General features: G+C 41.1%; 1 long non-coding RNA gene across 2 annotated transcripts in view; it reads left to right on the top strand.

Annotated features, from left to right (window-relative positions):
- The window catches only part of LOC102140847 (uncharacterized), a 423938-nt gene that overhangs the window by 54602 nt on the left and 348754 nt on the right, over positions 1-20582 (top strand). The window contains exon 2 of one of the 2 annotated variants that reach the window (XR_010578003.1): positions 1787-1908. This is a non-coding gene — a long non-coding RNA (uncharacterized lncRNA). Of the gene's footprint in view, positions 1-1786; positions 3292-20582 lie in introns of those variants that run through there. The other variant, XR_012417277.1, reaches the window with a different exon arrangement.

Genomic DNA, 20582 nt, shown 5'->3' with positions numbered 1-20582 from the left:
TGGGCCAATTTAAAATTTTAACTTAAAGGAAAAAACTGGCAATGAACGTTAGTACTTGGAATGTGGCAGATTGAGTTCCTCAGGGCTGGAGCCAATTTTCACAACTTCTGCAGGTGCTGGCCTCCTGCAGAAGTCTTCAGCATGCCCTGCTTGTAACCTTGGCTAATGCGAAAGGGTTACCTGACTGAAAAGCAGGAAATTATTTCAGTCAATTTCATTCCGTAGGCTTTTTCTCCCTGAACTTCTAGTGCTTAAAGTGGTTTTTATTTTTTTTATTTACTATCTTTGGATACCAATTTTAATAACTAAAATCCATAGATTGCTTACTATTTGTGGGGGGCAGTTCTAAAAAAAGAAGTATATAAAGACTATTTTCACCATTCAGCAGCTGAGTTATCTGAGGCACAGAGAGGTTAAGTAATTTGCCCAAAGCCACAGGTAGGAAGGTGGCAGGGCCAGGATTTAGACTCACGCAATCTGGCTCTAGAGTGTTCATGTTGAGCGTGTCAGGGTATTGCCCACTTTGGAGATACCATGTGACCTCTCCTGCCAAGGATGTGCAGTTTAACCAGATGGCCTGGGCCAGTCTGGACTCCAGTTTTTTTGAAAGCTTAATGATGAGAGGCTGGAAAGTGCCTGGCCTGACTTTGGCAGGTAACCTCTTAGTCCGGGAATCACACGTCCTGCCCAAGATGTCCTTTAAGATATAACCCAGAGGCAGGGCGCGGTGGCTCACACCTGTAATCCCAGCATTTTGGGAGGCTGAGGCGGGCGGATCATGAGGTCAGGAGATCGAGACCATCCTGGCTAACATGGTGAAACCCTGTCTCTACTAAAAATACAAAAAATTAGCCGGGCGTGGCAGCAGGTGCCTGTAGTCCCAGCTACCTGGGAGGCTGAGGCAGGAGATGGTGTGAACCCAGGAGGCAGAGCTTGCAGTGAGCCGAGATTGTGCCACTGCACTCCAGCCTGGCACAGGATATATACATATCCCAGAAATAACCATCTTTGGGAAGGAATTGATATCAGACTTATGTGTGATTGTCTCACAGGAATTTTAACCAACTTGCTGTTGCTTTTTTCTTGTATGTCTTGGTGGAGGTAGGAAGGCCCAGAGGAAGATTGGATTTCCTGCTAATTTAGAAACTGGAATTCCAGAATATTTTCCATTGATGTTAGGATGATGCTGTTTATGTCCCAGGCTAACAATAAGTAGGCATATTGGGCACATAAGTCTTTCTTTTATTTTTTTATTTTTATTTTTTATTTTTTTGAGACAGAGTCTCGCTCTGTCGCACAGGCTGGAGTGCAGTGGCGCGATCTGGGCTCACTGCAAGCTCCGCCTCCTGGGTTCACGCCATTCTCCTGCCTCAGCCTCCCAAGTAGCTGGGACTACAGGCGCCCGCCACCTCGCCTGGCTAGTTTTTTGTATTTTTTTTAGTAGAGACGGGGTTTCACCGTGTTAGCCAAGATGGTCTCGATCTCCTGACCTTGTGATCCGCCCGCCTCGGCCTCCCAAAGTGCTGGGATTACAGGCTTGAGCCACCGCGCCCGGCAAAGTCTTTCTTTTATTGGATTAATCTGGGCATGGCAGAAGTAGACTGATATAGGTGCCATAGTCACCAAGTTGGAATTCACTGGCAATTGTAGGAATTGCTATGACTTAGTTTGTGTGAAACCTGCTGCCAGAGGGTTAAGAATCTTGGAGTGAAGAATACTTCTTGCAACGAGAGAGTTTCTCTGTGAAAATACTTCTCTCTCACCCCCCCCCTTTTTTTTTTTTCAGATGGAGTCTTGCTCTGTCGCTCAGACTGGAGTGCAGTGGTGTGTTCTCGGCTCACAGCAACCTCCACTACCTGGGTTTAAGCGACTCTTCTGCCTCAGCTTCCAGAGTAGCTGGGACTACAGGTGAAAATACTGTCCTTAGGAGGAATTATTTTCTAGTACTACCTTACCTTTCAATAACATTTAAAACATTATTATCATTATTATTTAAAAAAATGAGCCTTGGCTGTAAAGCTTTGAGTGAGTGCTCTTTGTTGCCAGTTGAGGGAAGCATTTGGGAAAGTGAATACTTGATTTCTTGGGGCTTCTATTTCCTATCTGTAAAATGGTGGTAATAATATCCACCTCATGAATTACTGGAGTGTTTGATTGCTGTCTGAACTTCAACTGAAAAACATCTTCCTCCATAATTAGAATATCGCAACATTTTCATCCTAGACAGAAAGAAGTCTTTGTCATTTGATTTCATTTGCAACATCTCCATCCTCTTAGGTACTGTCTCTTTACCCTGACAATCCAAACTGGTTTAGTTAGACATAAAAATGTCTCTGAAGGCCGTCGGATCATTTATGTCAAGGCTTAATTAAATGACAAGTTCAATTCCAACAATACTGATTTACTTGCTGTGGAAAAGTGCCAAACCTACAGTCAGTTTAATTGAACTTAAGTGATACCCTGTTTATTCACCACCTACCAAATGGCACTGTGTGTGTGTGCGCACACACACACACGTGCACATGCATGCATAAGTATACATACTTTAAAAACGATACAAATGTAGCATATCAATACATATATAGGTCAATTGAGAGCATAATTTTCATGCATGCTCCTAGAATTTTATACCACTGTTTCCACCTCAAACTGTGGGTGGCAGCAGAGACTTGGGAAATATCTTCTGTGCAACTCAGATGACTTTCTGGGGCTATTAAGGGCAAGGAAATGATAGCACTAAGTGATGAGAAAGTTGGATGTTCATTTATGAACTACAATTGACATTCCTTTATCATTTCCTATCTCATTCGTGTGGTCAAAGATGGTGAAAGAGGCCTGTGGTCTGGGACCCTCACTGACATGTTGTCTTTTAAACAGGCTTTTCATTATTTTGGGCCGATTACTTTCTCTCTTATTGGAGATTGCACGCATATCCTAAGAAATCCTTTTCTTTGGCTGATGCTGTCTTGCATACATCTGACCAGTGTGGCTTTCGGCTTCCTTTGGACCCCAAAGTATTTCCTAAAGCTAATGGTGGACTTCAGTCTTTTGTGCAGAGGTCTATCCTCCTGATACGGGCAATGGCCAATGTTGTCCCAGCTCACAGGATCAGCGAACTCATGTGACTTTGTTTCCTCCTGAGAAGGACAGGCACACCGGCCTTTGACTTGGCCTCTAGTTCCTGGCTGAATGTGAAAGAGGTACACTGGATGTGAAAGCCCACTTTCCCTCCTCTAGGTATTCCTCCTTGAGGCACAGGAGAGCAGGGGATGCCTTTGTGGATTCAGAAAAGATTGGCAAAAGTGAAAAATGGTGACAACTACTGCTGGTGGGGATGGGGGGAAGTATACTCTCATACACTATGGGAAGCATCTAATGATGTCAAAAATTATACAGACCCTTAACCCACTCCCAAGATACCGTTCCACAAAAGGAAAAGAACCAGATACTAAGAATACATGTTAAAAAAAGAAAACTAAACATCAATAAATAGGAAAACAGCTTTATAGACTATAGTTAATTCAATCTATGAAGTATCATTCAGGCATTAAAAAAGAATGAACCGGGCCATATTGTTGTCTTAGAAGACATTTCGAAAGCTGTTATTAAATGACAATAGTAAGATGTAGAGAAACATGTAATAGTCACCTTTATAAAATAAATAGGCACAAAATCTATGCATGTCTTATATTTAATACTTTCCCTCTATGTTTTAACTCTCTGCAAATCAAATTCATCTCACAAACAATGGTCTCATAATCACTGTCAGCATCAAAGTCAAGTTCTTCTAGAGAGGATTTGTGTTTGCTTCTGTGGGTCACCTGCAGAAGGCTTTATTAGACTGAGGCCACTTTAAATCAATTCTGTTGGTGAGGATTTCCTTTTTTGAGAACTCTTTGGTTAAGTGAATTCATGCCCCACATCTGTGTGATGATTAGTTTCTGGTCAAATTCTCAGGAGAGAATTTGTTTTCTTCTTTCTCCCATTGTCAAGGTAGAGGCATGAAATTTTCCTTGTTGTTCTTTGTGAAGGACTTACTTCTTGTTTAACCTGACACTGAGATAGGGCCCTTTCCTTTCCTGCCTTTAAGTCAGGGGCTTCTATTAGACTCTTTTGTTTGGATAATTTCTCTTTCTCAGTGGCATATAACAAAATGGTGCATCTTGTAATGAATGATATTTATGTATTTATTTGTATTGTAGGACCATGATGAAAAGTGCAGAGGAGTGCATATCTAGTTGTTAACATGAGATACCTGAATGGTGGTGGAGTGAAGGAGATGATAGAAAAAGGGAGATGATAGAAAAAGGATTAAAAAAAATAGAAAGACTGAACAGAATAGAATAAGGGTTGTATACCACTTCATATATGCTCTGATCCTATTTATGTGTAATTGTGTCTCTCTGTGTACATTTATAACAGAATTAGAATAAAGTATAAATAATTTAGTCTGTATTGTAAGATTGCTTATGCTCTATTGTTAGGTTAAAAAAAGCAAGTTGTATATTAAAAGTATGAGACTATTTAGGGAAAATGCAATGACTGAATTCTTCTCTCTATATAAATGCTTGAGTACATTTAGATGAATGAGTCTAAAGGTATGAAGTGACACATACCAGCCTATTAATTCTATGCCGTTTGGGACAAGGGGTGAGAGTTAGATGGAGTGGAGGTGGTTGCAGTGGTGCTGGGTGATGATTAGCTCTTTATAGAACTCTGTATGGTTTCACCTTGTAAACATGTATAGACTGCTTTTATAATTTGAAAAGCCTCCCAATGAATAAAAAATCCAAGTACTCATGTGACATAATTTGATGCATCCTTCCCTTCCCAGTATAAAAGGTTTAAAAAGACTGCTTAAAAACAGGCTGACAATGTCTCCCGGATGGAGAGAGAATTTTTCTAAAAAACTGAGTGAGTCATCATAGGCTGATTCAAAGATTCACAATTTCCTTGGTATTTATTATGCCTAAATTTTCCACATCAGGTTGGGTTATACATAGTTATATCTTTAATAACTACACATAGTTAAGAATGTCTTTATTGATAGTTTTGCTCTTTATTTCTCGAGATGCAATTCTTTGTTTTGGTTCTATATATGTTTCCATGGAAGTATTATAGACATTTCTAGGTTTGAGACAGCCAAGGGAAGGATGAATAAAGGCCTATGGGTAACCATAAGGACCATTCAAACCATTTTATTTGAGCTCCCACTAGCCACACCCCTTCCCTCCTTTTCTATCTGTCTCTCTCCTTCCCTTCCCCAAATATTTATTAAGCACTTATTATGACAGAGATACTGCACTAGATCCTGGAGATACAAGACCAAGGCTGGAGTTCCTGTGGCTGTGTTTAAGGGTGAGGGTAGAGGACTCAGCTCTCTCCTTCATGGCCTCATTAACATTTCCCTCTGTAGCCAAGGCACTGTGGTCTATCCTTCTTGGCCAAGCCAAGCTGCTACTTCTCCCACTTCTGCAGCTGGGGTCCTATTGGTGAGAACTACTCACCAGTCAGTGACTCTGATTGCTGTTTTCAGTTGTTTCAGCCGTCAATCCATCATGCCACCTATAGGGTGGGTGGCTGGGGCTGCCTTGTGCTGTAGAGCTGGACCTTCATAGCATCTCTATCTCTTTGCCTGGCCCCACCCAGTTTGTACCTCACCTTCCAGGGGATCAGAGTGTTTCCTATTCACATGCTGGAGAGTCTCTTCCCAGCTCCACAAAACAGTGCTGATCTTGTCACTTGTGTTGCCTTGCATGCAAATCCATGCTCTTTTCCCCCTTAAGCTCTCATTTTAAATATCTATATTTAAAATTAAAAATTTATGTCCATGCCTTTTTTGCTCTAGAACATTATTGGTGTGCCTTATTAGCAGGCTAGCTGTTAGGGGCTCCGTTTGTTTCTTTGCTAATTGACTTCCTAGGTCAGGAGTAAAGCTTGAGGATTAGTGAAATTTGCTCTCAGAGGACATTCTCTTACCTTCAGAAGCTTCTGGCTTGTCTTTAGTTGGTACTGTTTTTAAAATTTTTTTATTTTGTCAGAGAACAATACTTCTGTGTGATTCCAATTTTCTGTGATTTCTTAGTTTCTATAATTCACTCATTCATTCAGCTATTATATTTTGAACATACTGTGAAAAGTATAATGGTAGAAAGAAAATGAAGGTAAAAGAGTGGCAATATATGTCCTTGGCCTCGGCTTCTCTGAGCTTAAAATTTATGCACCTCAATAGGACAAGTGATCACAGAAGGTTATATGTGATTAAGTGAAAAAGTGAGCGATGTGGCCATTGCTGATGGAGCTCAGAGCATAAGGAAACATCCTTTGGGTTAGAAGATTCAGGAAAGGCCTCAGGAAAGAGATGAGACTTGAATTTGGCTTTGCAGGATAGAATGATAGATTTGGATTCTAGGCTATTTTTAATGCTAAATATTTCTAATAATATCGTGACTTTTATCTAAAAATTCTGAGAAGAGATCAATTCTGGGAATTTATCTGAGAAGAGAAATTCCAGAGTTGTGATTTCTTCTGGAAACTCACCGTTACTAGTCCCTTGAACTTGTGCTATTTTCAAGTGGGTTGCAAGAGCCCTGGGTTTAGCTTGAATGGATGCTTTGTGTTCTGTGAAAAGTTTCATCATGTGGGGGCAGGAGCAATGATTCTGTAAAGGTACCAAGTAGCTAGACAGAGAGCTTGGGCTGATGTTCAACTTGAGGCTGTATTTCCATCTGTCCATGCTTCCCTTCCAGCATGTTAGCTGTGATTTGTAAATTAAACCCAAGTCTAGAAAAAATGGAAACACTATGTATTTTCCAGCCAGGAGTGATGTCAACAATGCCGTCTATGGAATTCCAAAGACAGTATTTCTAATGAGGTGGTAGAAGAAAAGGGTATTGGCATGGTAATGTGAAGGGACAAGAAAATAAAAGACTCTAGGGGAGAGGAAGGAGGAATACAGACTCTTCTGGGAGAAAGTGTGTATTATTTTCCTCTTTCTAGGTCTAAGACAGAATTGATCATAGTCTCAGAGAGAATATCCTTCTAGAATAATGTTCTTTAATATACTTCTTGTATTTCTTAGAAAAAATATTATAATCTCATTGAGCATTTATTCCCAGTTGGAGACTGCAGATTTATGTCTGCATCTCAGGCTCACCCTTGGGTATGTACTCATGGTACAAAAGTGGTTGGATATATGTATTATTTAATTGTGATTTCTTCTTCTTTGTGATATCTTTCTTTCTGCCGTGTGCATACAGTTGAATTCATATAAGTAAATCTGTATCTGATGCATTTCCACGGGAATCAATTACAAGGTGATTGTTTCAAGTTTGGTGGGGGGAGTCACTGACCTCTTTGAGAATTTGTGGAAAATTGTCTGTCTTTCCTGGAAAAAAATGTACCTATGCATCTACATAAAAAAATATGGCCTATTATTTCAGGACATCCATAGCCTATTTGTAGACGCCTGGGCACAGATTGCCATCATGCCAAAAGAGGGAAAGCGTTCTCCCACTTGGCTCACAGAGAGCTGAGGGAGCAGATAGAGTTCGTCAGCTATGAGAGATGCTAAAGCCATGGAGAAATGGGGGTTAAAATGCACTGGCAGCTCCAAAGGCCTGAGGAGAGGCATGGTGCCAGGGACCACAGATTGCTGAAGAACTTGAACTCCAGGAAACCTGGACAGGAATTACAGTACTGACCCAATTTCTGCAACCAAAACCATACCAAAACAAAGGCTGTTCTAGTCTGTTGTCCACCAAATTCCTGTTTTACTGCTACAAGTTTATTGCCTCTGACTTTCGAGGGATGGAAGACCATGCAGGAATTTCTCCAGCACTTGGACCAGATCAAAATGAACAGAAGGAGTGAGTCGTTACCTGAGCACCAGTAATGCTGGGTGAAGCCTGAGCCAAAGATTTCTCAAGCTGCAATCTGGGTCCTTGGTATGAGTGGTTTCACCTTGGGCCCAGGTATCATTCCATCACAATCGTTCAGAGAGTCAGAACCATTTCTTATCTATCCCTTGTTTTCTATTTTGTTTATAAGATTAAAAACGTGTGTGTTCTTTATTTAATTAAACTACAAGATAGGAAGTGTCGATGTTGCACAAGAAAAAATAGCTCATTCCAAAAGAAAATTGCCAGCCATGCATATCTCCAAGAGGAGAGAAAGAGAAGAAATTAACCCTGAGCCAATTTGAAAATTTTAAGAGAGTAAGTATCCAGTGGTAATATCCTTCTAGAAAGCTATTCAAGCCTAGTGTCATTTAGCATTAAATAATATAATCAACTTCCATTTTTTTCTGGATAAGACTTTTCAAACTATGGCCTACAGGCCAAATCGGGCTTGCAGTTGAGTAGCTGTCACACAGCCATATGGACCATGAAGACGAAGATATTAACTATCTGGCCTTTTATGGAAAAAGTTCTTCAACTCTTGTTTCAGCTGATGAAGCTAATTTCTAACATTTTGGCTTTTCATATAAGGGGAAACTATACTGGTTAGGCCAATGCAAATATTGTCAGCTTGACAGTTTTGTTCTCGTCATAAAATTATAATCTGCCATTCTCGTTGTGTATAACAGTTTCTTGGAGGCTCTTTTAGTCTGAGTAGGTAACATTAAGTCTGATAATTGTTGGAACACTGTTTCTGAGCATGAAGTTGAGGATAAGATTAGGGCCTGAAATTAATCCAGCAATTCCATATCTCTCCTTGGTGACTATAATGGTTTGAATATGGGTTGTCTCCTATGAAACTCGTGTTAAAATTTTATTCCCAGGATAAGGGTGTTGAGAGGTGGTGGCAGCTTTAAGAGATGTTTGGGTTGTGAAGATGAGCAGGTATTAATGCCTCTCAGGACTGGATTATTTCGCATGGAACTGGATTAATTACTGCATGCAAGAGTGTTTTGTTATAAAGCAGAGGCTTCCCCATATGTTTTGTCTCTTTTGCACATGTTCCCTTGCCCTCTGCTTTTCTGCCATGTTACAATGCAGTATGAAAGCCCTTACCAGAAGCTTCCACCATGCTCTTAGACTTCCAACTCTCCAAAACTGAGCCAAATAAACTTCTGTTCACTATAGATTACCCAGCCTCAGGTATTCTGTTATAGCAACAGAAAACAGACTAAGACAGTGACCCATGGGAGGGAGGGCCACGTGGCATTCTCTGGATGGTGGTTCTTGCATCTCTGGGAACTGATGGCCTTTCTCCTGTAAAGGTCTGCAGATCCATTACAACGTTTCAACTACTTGCTTTAGCAATTTAGAACAGGTTGAAGAGTCTGAATTGATATATTTAGCTCTCTCCTTTTTAAATAATGTCTCTCCATTCTTTCAAAAATATTTAAATGTAGCCAGTGTCTTTTGTAGTCATACAAATCAGTGCTAGATTAGAAAAGTTCAGTAGATCTGGGATTCTCCCAGTAGGGCTTGCAATTACTCTTCAACTCATTCAGCTCTATGTTTCCCCAAACTACCTCCATTGGCTTAGAGTAGATTTGAGGACATATGTTCCTTTGATCACAATTAAATGAAGTGACTATGGGATATTTACATAGAATGTTAAAAAATTTATGTGCATAACACTAATGGCATCTAGTAGTTTACTTATTGCATTTTAAAATTTGAACACTGTATTATTCATAGCTGGTCAGAAATCCATAATGCATGAACCTCCTCCAGTGCACTCTTGCTTGTATGCATGTTTGACTCTCCAATTTCCTGAGGTTGTCCCTGGGAAATGCTGACACCCATTGCATACATAAACACTTCCTAATCACATGGCCTTTCTGTGGGTGGTATGGCTTTTTTCTGAGGATCTCAGGACAGTTTGCAGGCATGATCCCATCAGTTTCTATAAAATTCTGAAGAGTATGTTAGAGATGGATGCTGTCACCTGGACTTTACAATTCAGGGGATGGAGACACAGATCATTTAAATGGGAAACATCAAGTGCATGGCCTTTCAGCACAGTGGGACAGAGGAAGAAAGATTCCCAGCACTAGATCAATCAATCAGCCAATCAGTATTTATTGAGTGCATATCCTTGGCTCAGCATGGGGCTAGTTGCTATGCTAGACCATTTTATGTCTTGTTTATATGATTTGGGTCTTCTGCCATCTTGAAAAAAATATTATCTGTCAGTGAATTTTCTTGAATATAAGCTGTAAATTGGAAGGGAATAAGCAGGAAGGAATTATGAGATGAGAATGGTGCGTGGGCGGGAATAGAGAGTCACCTTTGGAAAGCAAGTGTCCTCCGAAAGTGATGATATTGAAGATTTCTTACTCTATTTCTAAGACAATTTTCAAGGCAATGAATAAAGCACAGCAATGTTCGAGCATTAACATTAGTTAGTTAAGTACACTTCTATTATCTCTTATCCAGTTGATTTTCTGGCTAAGCCTAACTATCAATACCCAAACCATGACCACCACTCACCATAGTATTTGTGTGTGTGTGTGTGTATGTGACAGAGTCTCAATGTGTCGCTCAGGCTAGAGTGCAGTAGCACAATCTCGGCTCACTGCAACTGCCGCTTCCTGTGTCAAACGATTCTCCTACCTCAGCCTCCTGAGTAGCTGGGACTACAGGTACATGTCACCATGCCTTGCTAATTTTTGTATTCTTAATAGAGATGGGGGTTTCACCATGTTGGCTAGGTTGGTCTGAAACTCCTGACCTGAGGTGATCTTCCTATTTTGTTCTCCCAAAGTGCTGGGATTACAGGTGTGAGCCACTGTGCCCAGCCACAGTATTGATTAGACAATATGTTTTGCATTTTAAATGCAACTAGAAATTAAACAATTTAAAATTGATGCTTTTGAAAAGATGATAAATCATGAACCAAAAGTATCCTGATATAATGTCATTTCACCCCACTACCATCTTGATAAGGATACTTTATTTTTTACTTTATTATTATTATTATTTTTGAGATGGGGTTTCACTGTGTTAGCCAGGATGGTCTCGATCCCCTGACCTCGTGATCCGCCCGCCTTGGCCTCCCAAAGTGCTGGGATTACAGGCGTGAGCCACTGTGCCCGGCCAAGGATACTTTATTTTTTAAATTTTCATAGAGACAGTATTTCACTCTGTCAGTCAGGCTGGAGTATAGTGACATGATCATAGCTCACTGAAGCCTCAAACTCTGGGGCCTGAGTGATACTCCTGCCTCTTAGCCTCCCGAGTAGCTAGGACTATAGGCATATGCCATCACACCTAGCTAATTAAAAAACAAAACAAAACAAAACAAACTTTTTTGTAGAGATGGGGTCTTGCTATGTTGTGCAGGCTGGGCTATAACTCTGGCCTCATGTGACCTTCCTCCCTTGACCTCCCAATCCCATCTGGGATTATAGGCATGAGCCACCATACCCAGTCTTAACAAGGATAGTTTAGAGAACAGCACAAAAATAAAGCCCAGGAGAAGGACTTAAATCATATAATTGTGTGACTACTAAAGAATTATCTAAGATACTCATCTATTTTTATAAACTAGAAGCTGAAGAACAGAGACATGAAGTATCTTGGCCCAGACACACAGCTAAGTAGAGGCAGACTATGATTAGAAATCCAAGTATATCAACTTTAAGTCTGGGTCTCTTTCCACGTATCTCAAACTTTCATCCTTAGTAGAGGACGCAGAGCAATCAAATTGATGTCCCCACCCCTGTTAATTGGTTAATTAGTGCAAGCTTTGGGAAATCATCTTCTTGGAGAGAATCATGAATTTCTTTTAGTCACCTAGATGTTCTTTATTCAGTAGCATAAATGTTCTCAGAGACTGTGTTTTGAGCTTGAGAGAGCGCCAAAATTCCCTGCTGCCAAATTCTCCACAAAACCCTTACAGGCATTAACTGGAACCTGGGATGCTGCATTAGTAGGTGATAGCAACTGCTTAATGAGGTGACCCCGTACAGTGTGATCAATAGAGAGTTCCTTTGAGAACCTTATCTCCTCAGGAACTCACCCACTCTCAAGACAAATGCACAGGGCACAGTGGGCAGTCAAAGAGGCAGGGTGAATTAGTGTCAAGGAACATCTTTAATTCATGGGAGTCATACATCAGAGGGAACTGAGCATGGCTTAGTTTTGTCACAGGAATGAAATGAGAAGCCCTGGAGAGTTGGCACTTTGTCAAAATGCCATTTATGAGTTCTGCAGTACATACTCTGTACTTGATGCAAAACTGGCTGGTTCATTTGGAGGTTGTTTATGAACTTCAGTGGGTACACATCTTTGGAAGCTCCTCCCAATGAGGTACATGGTTAGGCAGCGCAACATTTCTTCTTTTACAGGGGGGAAAACAAGAGATTGATTTTTAAATTCCCCAAACTGTAGGAGCAACTCTAGGGAGAATGGCTATTTTTGAACTGGAGGTCTCCCAACATTTAGTACAAAGGACTTGTACAGATCAATAGCAGTGAAAGTCCTTCCAGCTGGTCTACTGGCAATTCCTGAACCATCCCCACTCTTGTCAGGTGGTGGCCTGGATGTTAGTGTATAGATACACTGAAGTATGTTTCAAAGAGCATACCCACCCCCAGCTCAGTAACTCACAGCCAAGGTTTGCAGTGGGGGCCTCAGAGAGACATGGACTTCACTGCTGGTTCCACCATTCATGTCTCTGCACCCATTTTCCTCCTTTGGGGAAATGGTAGTTATAATACCTTTATTACAGAGCTGCTATGAGGAAGAAGTAAATACAAATCTATGTCAATGTGCGTAGTGCAGAGGAGTGCTTTCCCATGCTAAGTCCACTCCCTTTCAGATCATTGATGGTGAAGTCCTAGTATCAATGGTCACCTCCCGTGTCTGCAATAGTAAGAGGTCAGCTGCTACTCAAAACCTCATAAAGTTTCTTTGGCATGAATAGCCTCATTTCCTCATATGTAAATTGGAGGCACAGTGGAATTTGCACCATATAGGTGTTATAACGATATGGACTTTGCAGGGAGAGAAGAAGGAAGAGAGGAGGATAGAGAGAATCTAAATAGTGTGAATGGCTCCATTCACATTCCACTCAGCATAAACCATGAGGTCAGCATGACGTGGGAGGTATGAATGTGATGTTACTCCAGTGGGTCTCCATTGCTTCAATTGCTGCATCCTATATAGGGTGTAAATAGTCCACATAAGCTGTGTGACTCTGGTACAGAATTTTATGTGTGCGTGTGCATAAAATGTGCACACATATATTTTCCTAATAATATGGCTGCTTAACACAACTAACTTTCTGATTGGATGTTTCATCAAAGAAACAGCCCCCTCTTCTAATACTGTGTCACGCTTATTGAAAGATGGCATTATACTGGTCTTTAACAAACTGTATTTTTGGAGGGTGTTTTCCAAGATAATTTTGATGATGGGTAATGTCTATCTTTTCCTCTGACATTAGCACATATTCCCCAATGAGAAAGCTCTGCTGTAAATCCTCCAAGCCAACCAGGGTTATTGTGGGGATCAGGTGAGATAATAGGTATGAAAGAGCTGTGAAAAGGGTAAGGCTGCAGACAGACGCAAGATGCTGTTGTTAGTAATGACTTCTGATTATAACTTTTCTTTCAGGCTTTGAGTGTATGGATCAAAGTGGAATATTTTGCTTTTATTTTCGTGGACTTGATTTTTCAGCCAAAGCTATCAGAATACTCAGTGAAAAGGATTATGAAAGTTGTTTAGGGAAAATGGCCACCTTGCCTTCAGGTGGTCATGTCACTGTTACTAAACAATTGGGATTAGAGACACCTGTGAAGCATTCTGATTAAAGGCCTAGGATAGAGACTGAAAATTTAGCATTTTCAATTAGCTCCACAGGTGCATCTGACATCAGAAAAATCAGAAAGCAAGGGAATAAAATGTGTGTGTGTGTGTGTGTGTGTGTGTGTGTTTCAATGAGAATCAAAAGGAGAAAATATAATTCTTGTATGAAACTCCTGAGAAGTCCCTTTTATCATTAACATCTCATTCTAATTCTAGTGCAGAAATGCAATGTTTGAGGCAGACAGTATCTTTTCAGATGATTTATCTCAAGGCCTAGGATTTATTACTCATTTACAAATTTCTAGGTCTTAGAGATTGTAGATACTAGTAAGGAGCTTACCCTTACCCTGAAAAGGGATGGAGTAGAGACGTTATCTCTATCTAGAGACAGTGAGAGCTTCCCTAGGGAAGCTGTGGTTTCTGTGTGAAGGATGAAGACCATACGGGGTGTAAGGAAAATGGCTGTGCTGCAGCCATGCAGGCATAGGGCAGCAGGCATAGGCCGAGGTAAACAGCCTAGATGACTCAGTGGCATTGGGGCACAAGCGCACAGTCCCATGTCTTATACAATCATCGCCTTATAGACATAACATAGAAAAGTTCACCAGCTGGCTCTCAGCCACTATTGTTGTGTGGTGTATAAATGTAACAGTGACACTGTGAAGGAGCTGCTGAAAAAAGCCACGTCTCATTTACCTGCTGTCTCTCGTGTGCTCTTGCAGCTCCCTGGCCCACATCCACCCACTCCCCTTGAACCTCAGCTGGGGCTGGACCTCAACAATGAGCACGACAAAGGGCAATCTGCAGAAAAGAACCCAAAGGAGCCGGGCGCGGTGGCTCACGCCTGTAATCTCAGCACTTTGGGAGGCCGAGGCGGGCGGATCACAAGGTCAGGAGATCGAGACCACGGTGAAACCCCGTCTCTACTAAAAATACAAAAAATTAGCCGGGCGCGGTTGTGGGCGCCTGTAGTCCCAGCTACTCGGGAGGCTGAGGCAGGAGAATGGCGTGAACCCGGGAGGCGGAGCTTGCAGTGAGCCGAGATCGCGCCACTGCACTCCAGCCTGGGCGACAGAGCGAGACTCCGTCTCAAAAAAAAAAAAAAAAAAAAAAAAAAAGAAAAGAACCCAAAGGAACACATGACCGAGACTTGCATCACTGCTCCCCTATTTGAAAAATATCAGAAAATTGTTATTTGCTAATTTTGGAATTTTTAGTGGTAATTTCAAAGTTCTCTATAGATGAATGCAAAACAAAACAGCAACAGCCCTTTTTCAGAGATGAGCAGGCTAGTGAGAAAAGTGATGATTTGGATTTGGATGGTTTTGGAATTTTCTTATTTTTTTGTATGAGCCTTGTTCTAAATCTTCAGAACTCTGTAAGTTCTGAAGTTCTAATATTTGACCATTGCAGGTCAATTTTAGGGGTTGGTAGTTTTTAAGGACTTCAGGTAAATTCTGGTCACTAAGTTGAGCTTCTAAGGGTTTAGATCTATTACTATTAAAAGCTGTTTGTTATCTATTACTCCTCCTTGGTGTAATTCTCTCCTGGATAATTTCTTTCTTGGAAAGAAAATGGATTTTCAAAGAATAAGGTTTGAGCCTCATAGAGATTTTTGTTGGTTTTCAACAATGTTGGCTTAGGAAAAGCCAAACCAAAACCAAAACACAACTTCTAGAGAGCAGGTACTGTATTTTGGGGTCATTGTGGAACTGAGCTGAATGAAAGGAGGGTATCCATCATGGAAATGATAATTACAGAGTACTGAAGCCACATTGTGAGGTAAGGGGAATACAAGTAACAAATATGAACCAGAAACCCAACCAGGGTGGGAACCAGTGTCAGAAACAAAGGCCACACCAGAGTCAGTGAAACCAGGGTTCCGGCATGCTTTAGGGCTCACGAGTCCTCTCTAATGAGCTTCACAGAAAGACAGAGCTTGGTCCACATCCTGGCTCTTCTACTTGCTGTGTGTGTATGATTGAGTTACTTAAGCTCTCTGATCCTCAAAAGCCTTATCTATCAATTATGTTAATTAATAATTAGCATGCATGAGAGACCTGCTGGTATAATTAACATTCATGTTAATATTATTACTATGTGGTCCTCTGCCTCTCCTAATAGGAGACATTGGCCAGTTGTCTTGGGCATGTGGGTGAGGCAGACATGAATCGACTGATCACTCTGCTCTTGTTAGAACTGGTTCTCTCACAGGTGACTACTCTACCTCGTCAGTCAAACCCTGGCAGGATCCTTCACATTAGTGAAGCTTGCATGACTGCTCCATTTGACTTTGTATCCTCTGCATCAACATCAGCTTGATTTTCTCATTAATGGAGCATTTGCTTAGGAATTATTTTCCAGAGGAATTTAGTTACCAATCCCCGTTGTGATAGCAAAATCAACAAGGAGCCCCTTGAGTCAGTCAGGGTCTCAGCAGGAAACAGATGGTACCTCAAATTGGATAATTTGTAGAGTTTAATAAAGAAATTATTTAGGAAAGTAGGGCCAAAATATAGAGAAGCTACTATGGGTAGTGCAGAAGCTGAAGGCTAAACACTGACATGTACTCTTCCCATTCCTATCCGGAGAAGAGGGGAGGTGCAGAGGTTGTCAGTGTCTAGAGACAGCGAGCACTCCCCCGGAGGAGCTGTGGTCTCTGTCTGAAGGATGCAGACCGTCTGGGGCAACCTGCCAAAAAGAAACTGAAGGAACACAGAACTCAGCCTTGCCTTCTTGCCTCCCTGTGGTCTCCTGATTGTGCTGCCTGTTGGCCAAACCCAGTGGAAGGGCAGAGAGCAAAGGAAGTTTTGATGACGATTTGGTCTGTTCAGGTCAGCCTCCTGGGGCACAGATCAGAGTGGGGAAGGGTGCTGAGTGCAGCTGGGGAGGCAAACAGAAGATCCTCTGCTCACTCTCTTAGAAGCCCTCTGCTGCCAAGTGTCATCATGGTAATTGTGTTGGGGTCTATGAAGTGACGTGTGCATGATATATATATGTGTGTGTGTGTGTGTGTGTGTGTGTGTGTGTGTGTGTGTGTGTGTGTATATATATATATATTTTTTTTTTTTTTTTGAGACAGAGTCTCACTCTGTCACCCAGGCTGGAGTGCAATGGCACAATCTCTACTCACTGCAACCTCCGCCTCCTGGGCTCAAGCGATTCTCCCGCCTCAGCCTCCCAAGTAGCTGGGATTACAGGCGCCCACCACCACACTCAGCTAATTTTTGTATTTTTAGTAGAGACAGGGTTTCACCATGTTGGCCAGGCTGGTCTTGAACTCCTGACCTCAAGTGACTCGCCCACCTAGGCCTCCCAAAGTACTGGGATTACAGGTGTGAGGTACCACGTCTGGCTGTGTGCGTGACATGTATTATAAAAATAAATTTACTGAATCCTGAATCACCCCACAGAACTTGATGGCATTAATTTAGAGTCAGGCAGTTCTGTGTCCTCCTCTGGTTCTACCACTTATTATCTCTTTTACACTCTTACCAAGTCACTTACAATTCTCTCAGCCTCAGTTTCTTCACCTGTAAAATGCGAGTAATGAGACTTCCATGACAGAGTTATTGCTGAATTCAGTGAAATAACAGAAATGAAAATATATCCAAATATCCATACTGTATACACACCCTATAGAAGATTATACAGAGAGAGACTAGGTTTTGGTCCCTCGATTGTCAAAGAATTATGTTGCATTCTGGGTGAAAAATTGCAATTCCAGTGAGAAAACTAAGACACTTGGAAATCTATGTGGTGTTCTACTAAAATATGACTTTGTTTCTCACTGGGGAGCCTAAACCTTTCATTTGATGTTAAGATTGCATATTAATTTATACCTATGGAAGTCTTGTATGACATTTCCAAAACTGACTGTAAGATAATGGCTCTAAATGGTTTATGACTTTTAAAAAAAATCTAATAAATATAGTAACTTTGTACCTCAGTGTAATGAAAAAAAGAGATGTTTTGGGATCTATCATTTCTCATTGAAATGCATTACTGTTCCCCACCAAGCATAAATCTTAGAACTGGAGATCTTCTGTCAGCTCATTTCTTAAAGGAGGGTGCCTGAATGAACAGACTACATGAGGCTGTTCTTCACTGGCCCTTCCAGCCCTGGAAGGTCAGAGCACAGCTAAGACTAGAGTCAAATGGCCCAGGCGTAGGGCATTTTGAGGAGACATCTCATAGAGGAATTTTCCCTACAGTGCTTAACCTCCTGCACTCTCCTTCCACACAGCAATCCATTCAACTCTGCCTCCCTTCCCCCAAGTGTGTTCCTAATTGCCGGTGATGTTATTAAATAAAACATGTGAAGTTGGATTTTTCAAAAAGAAGTTTCTTTCATACAAAAGTCTGAAAATGAAGCCACAGATGAATCTCAAATTGGGATTATACATACTCAGAGAATGGTAAGGGGAGTACCAAGGGAGAATAGGACACCAAGTAGGAGACAAGAAGAGGAGCAGTTAAAATGTAGGTACTAAGACCCCGATCCAAGGGAAAAAGTGCTTCAGGAAACTTAGCTTATTTGGCTGCTAGAGCAGAAGCTGGGCTCAGCTCAAATGCCTAGACCCTTTAGTGCATCGTTCAACAGCAAAGTTCTCAATCTTTAGAATTTTTTTTTCTTCTACCTTGACCTGCATCTTAGCTAACATTTACATGCTCAATAGTTTCCACAAACATAACCAAGATTTTATGTCAATTCCCACTGCACCGTATCCTTTTCTCTTCTCAAGTTGAAATGCAAAGGAAAGGCATGCTATTATAGGGATAACCATAATTCTGTTTCAACATATATAAATATTAACAAGTAGGCATGAGCATCCAAAAATACATTGGTTTTATCTCAAAACTATATCCAGACTCTAACCACTTATCTCCACCTCTACAGCAATCACTTTGGCCAGAGCCATGACTCTATCTCACTTGGGTTATTGCAAGAGCCTCCTAACTAGTCTCCCTGCTGCTCTTCCCTTTTGTCCCTCTAGTTTATTCTAAACACAACAGTCACAGTGGTCCTTTGAAAATGCAAGTCAGACCATAATACAGAGGAGGAGTATGTATACTCCTCTGTATTATGGTCTGTGCAAAACTTGTGCCAGTTCTCCATTTCATTCAGAGTAAAAAGCCATAACCTTACAAAGATCTATGAGTTCTTCTGTGATCCAGCCTCTTGATAGTCTCATCTCCTACCACTCTCGCATTCACTGTGCTCCAGCCATCCTAGTCTCCTTCCTGTTCTTCAATTAAGAACGCTCTCACCTTAGGGCCTTTGCACCAGCTCTTCCTCCTATCTGGAAAACTCTTCTCCCATGTGTTTGGATAGGTAAATTCCTCACCTCCATCAGGTCTTTAATTGTCACTTTTCCCTCCAGGCCTACCCTGGCCATTCCATTTAAAATAGCAACACATTCCATCCCTGCACCCCAATTCCTGATCCTTATCATCCTGTTTGCTTCCCTTCCCCTAGCATAGCATGTATCATTTACCATACTACACATTTAAAAAATTTATTATGCTTATTTTCTTACAGTATAAGCTCCATAAGGGCAAGAGTTTTTGCTTGTTTGGCTCATGATTTATTTCAAGCACAAAAAACATGACAAACAATGAATACACATTATTGCTTGAAAGGCATTTTCTAATTTATTCAGCAGGCATAAACTGAGTGTCTACTCTGTGCTTGATATTGTTCTAGATGCCGAGGCAAAAAGATGAACAAAGTCAGGTACAATTTCTGTTTTCAGCTAGGTTAGAGCCTGTTGATGAATCCGAAACATTAACCCAAAAATAGTGGTGAGTGCTCCACTTAGCTTTTGTGCTCTTAGTTAATTAAGTAACCCGTGAATCCTAGATTCTAAATAAGAGGAGACATCAATCAAGTATTACTGTTGTCAAATAAAAAATAATACAAGTTTGGATATAAGTAAATGTCTTAGTCTGTTCCTGCTGCTATAACACAAAACCTCAGGTTGAGTAATTTCAAACAATAGAAGTTTGTTTTTTAGTTCTAGAGGCTGGAAAGTTCAAGATCAAGGCACTGGTAGATTTGGTGCCTGGTGAGGCTCTCTGTTTCAATGATGGCACCTTGTAGCAAGTCTTGAGTTTTTCAGAGAGGAGGAAGAGCTAAGACGGTGCCTCTGAAAAGAAGAAGGCAGGGTCTTAAAATGTAACAAGCTGTTCAGATATCACAATAAGGGAAAAGATAAGGCAAGAAATGTTTGTGGTCAGACACGTGGGGCAGGCTGTGGGCCTAAGATGGATCTAAGGAGTTACAGAGAGGGAGTCCTGGGCCCAGTTGACCTAGCTTAAAGTCATGTCAAGCATAAAGACTGATGAGCCTTGTCCATGTTCACAAGCAAAAATTAAGGTTTAAACATAACGAAGTTGATGGCTTTTGCTTCATTCCTTAATGTAGTTGCTCCCTTCGGGGTCATATTTGCTGCTGTCTTAAGAGTGATGTATTAAAGTAATCAGAAACAGTGAAAATACTAGTTTGCATTTGTTACTGTTGACCATTAGGCTAACATAGCAAAGTCCCTTTAAACCTGTCAATGGATCTCACATGTATACTGTATACCAGGTTGTGTGTATAGTGATAGGCATATACATCTTCACTGCACCAGAGAAATAAAAGGCACTCCAGAGAATTCAGCAGTGGAATTGGATTTTGGCAACCATTATGGGAATCCTTTGGCTTTTCAAAATGGCCTCAGTGTTTGCCAACTAATAATGCTTTATGCTTGTAATGAACTTTATGCTTTTAACTAAACATTGTTACCAATGCTGTGGTACCACATCCCTGCT

This window comes from Macaca fascicularis, chromosome 9 (assembly GCF_037993035.2).
Source record: "Macaca fascicularis isolate 582-1 chromosome 9, T2T-MFA8v1.1".
In the NCBI taxonomy this organism is placed as follows: Eukaryota; Metazoa; Chordata; class Mammalia; order Primates; family Cercopithecidae; genus Macaca; species Macaca fascicularis.
Note: the sequence above shows the minus strand (reverse complement) of the source record. Positions and strands in the feature narration are given on the sequence as shown.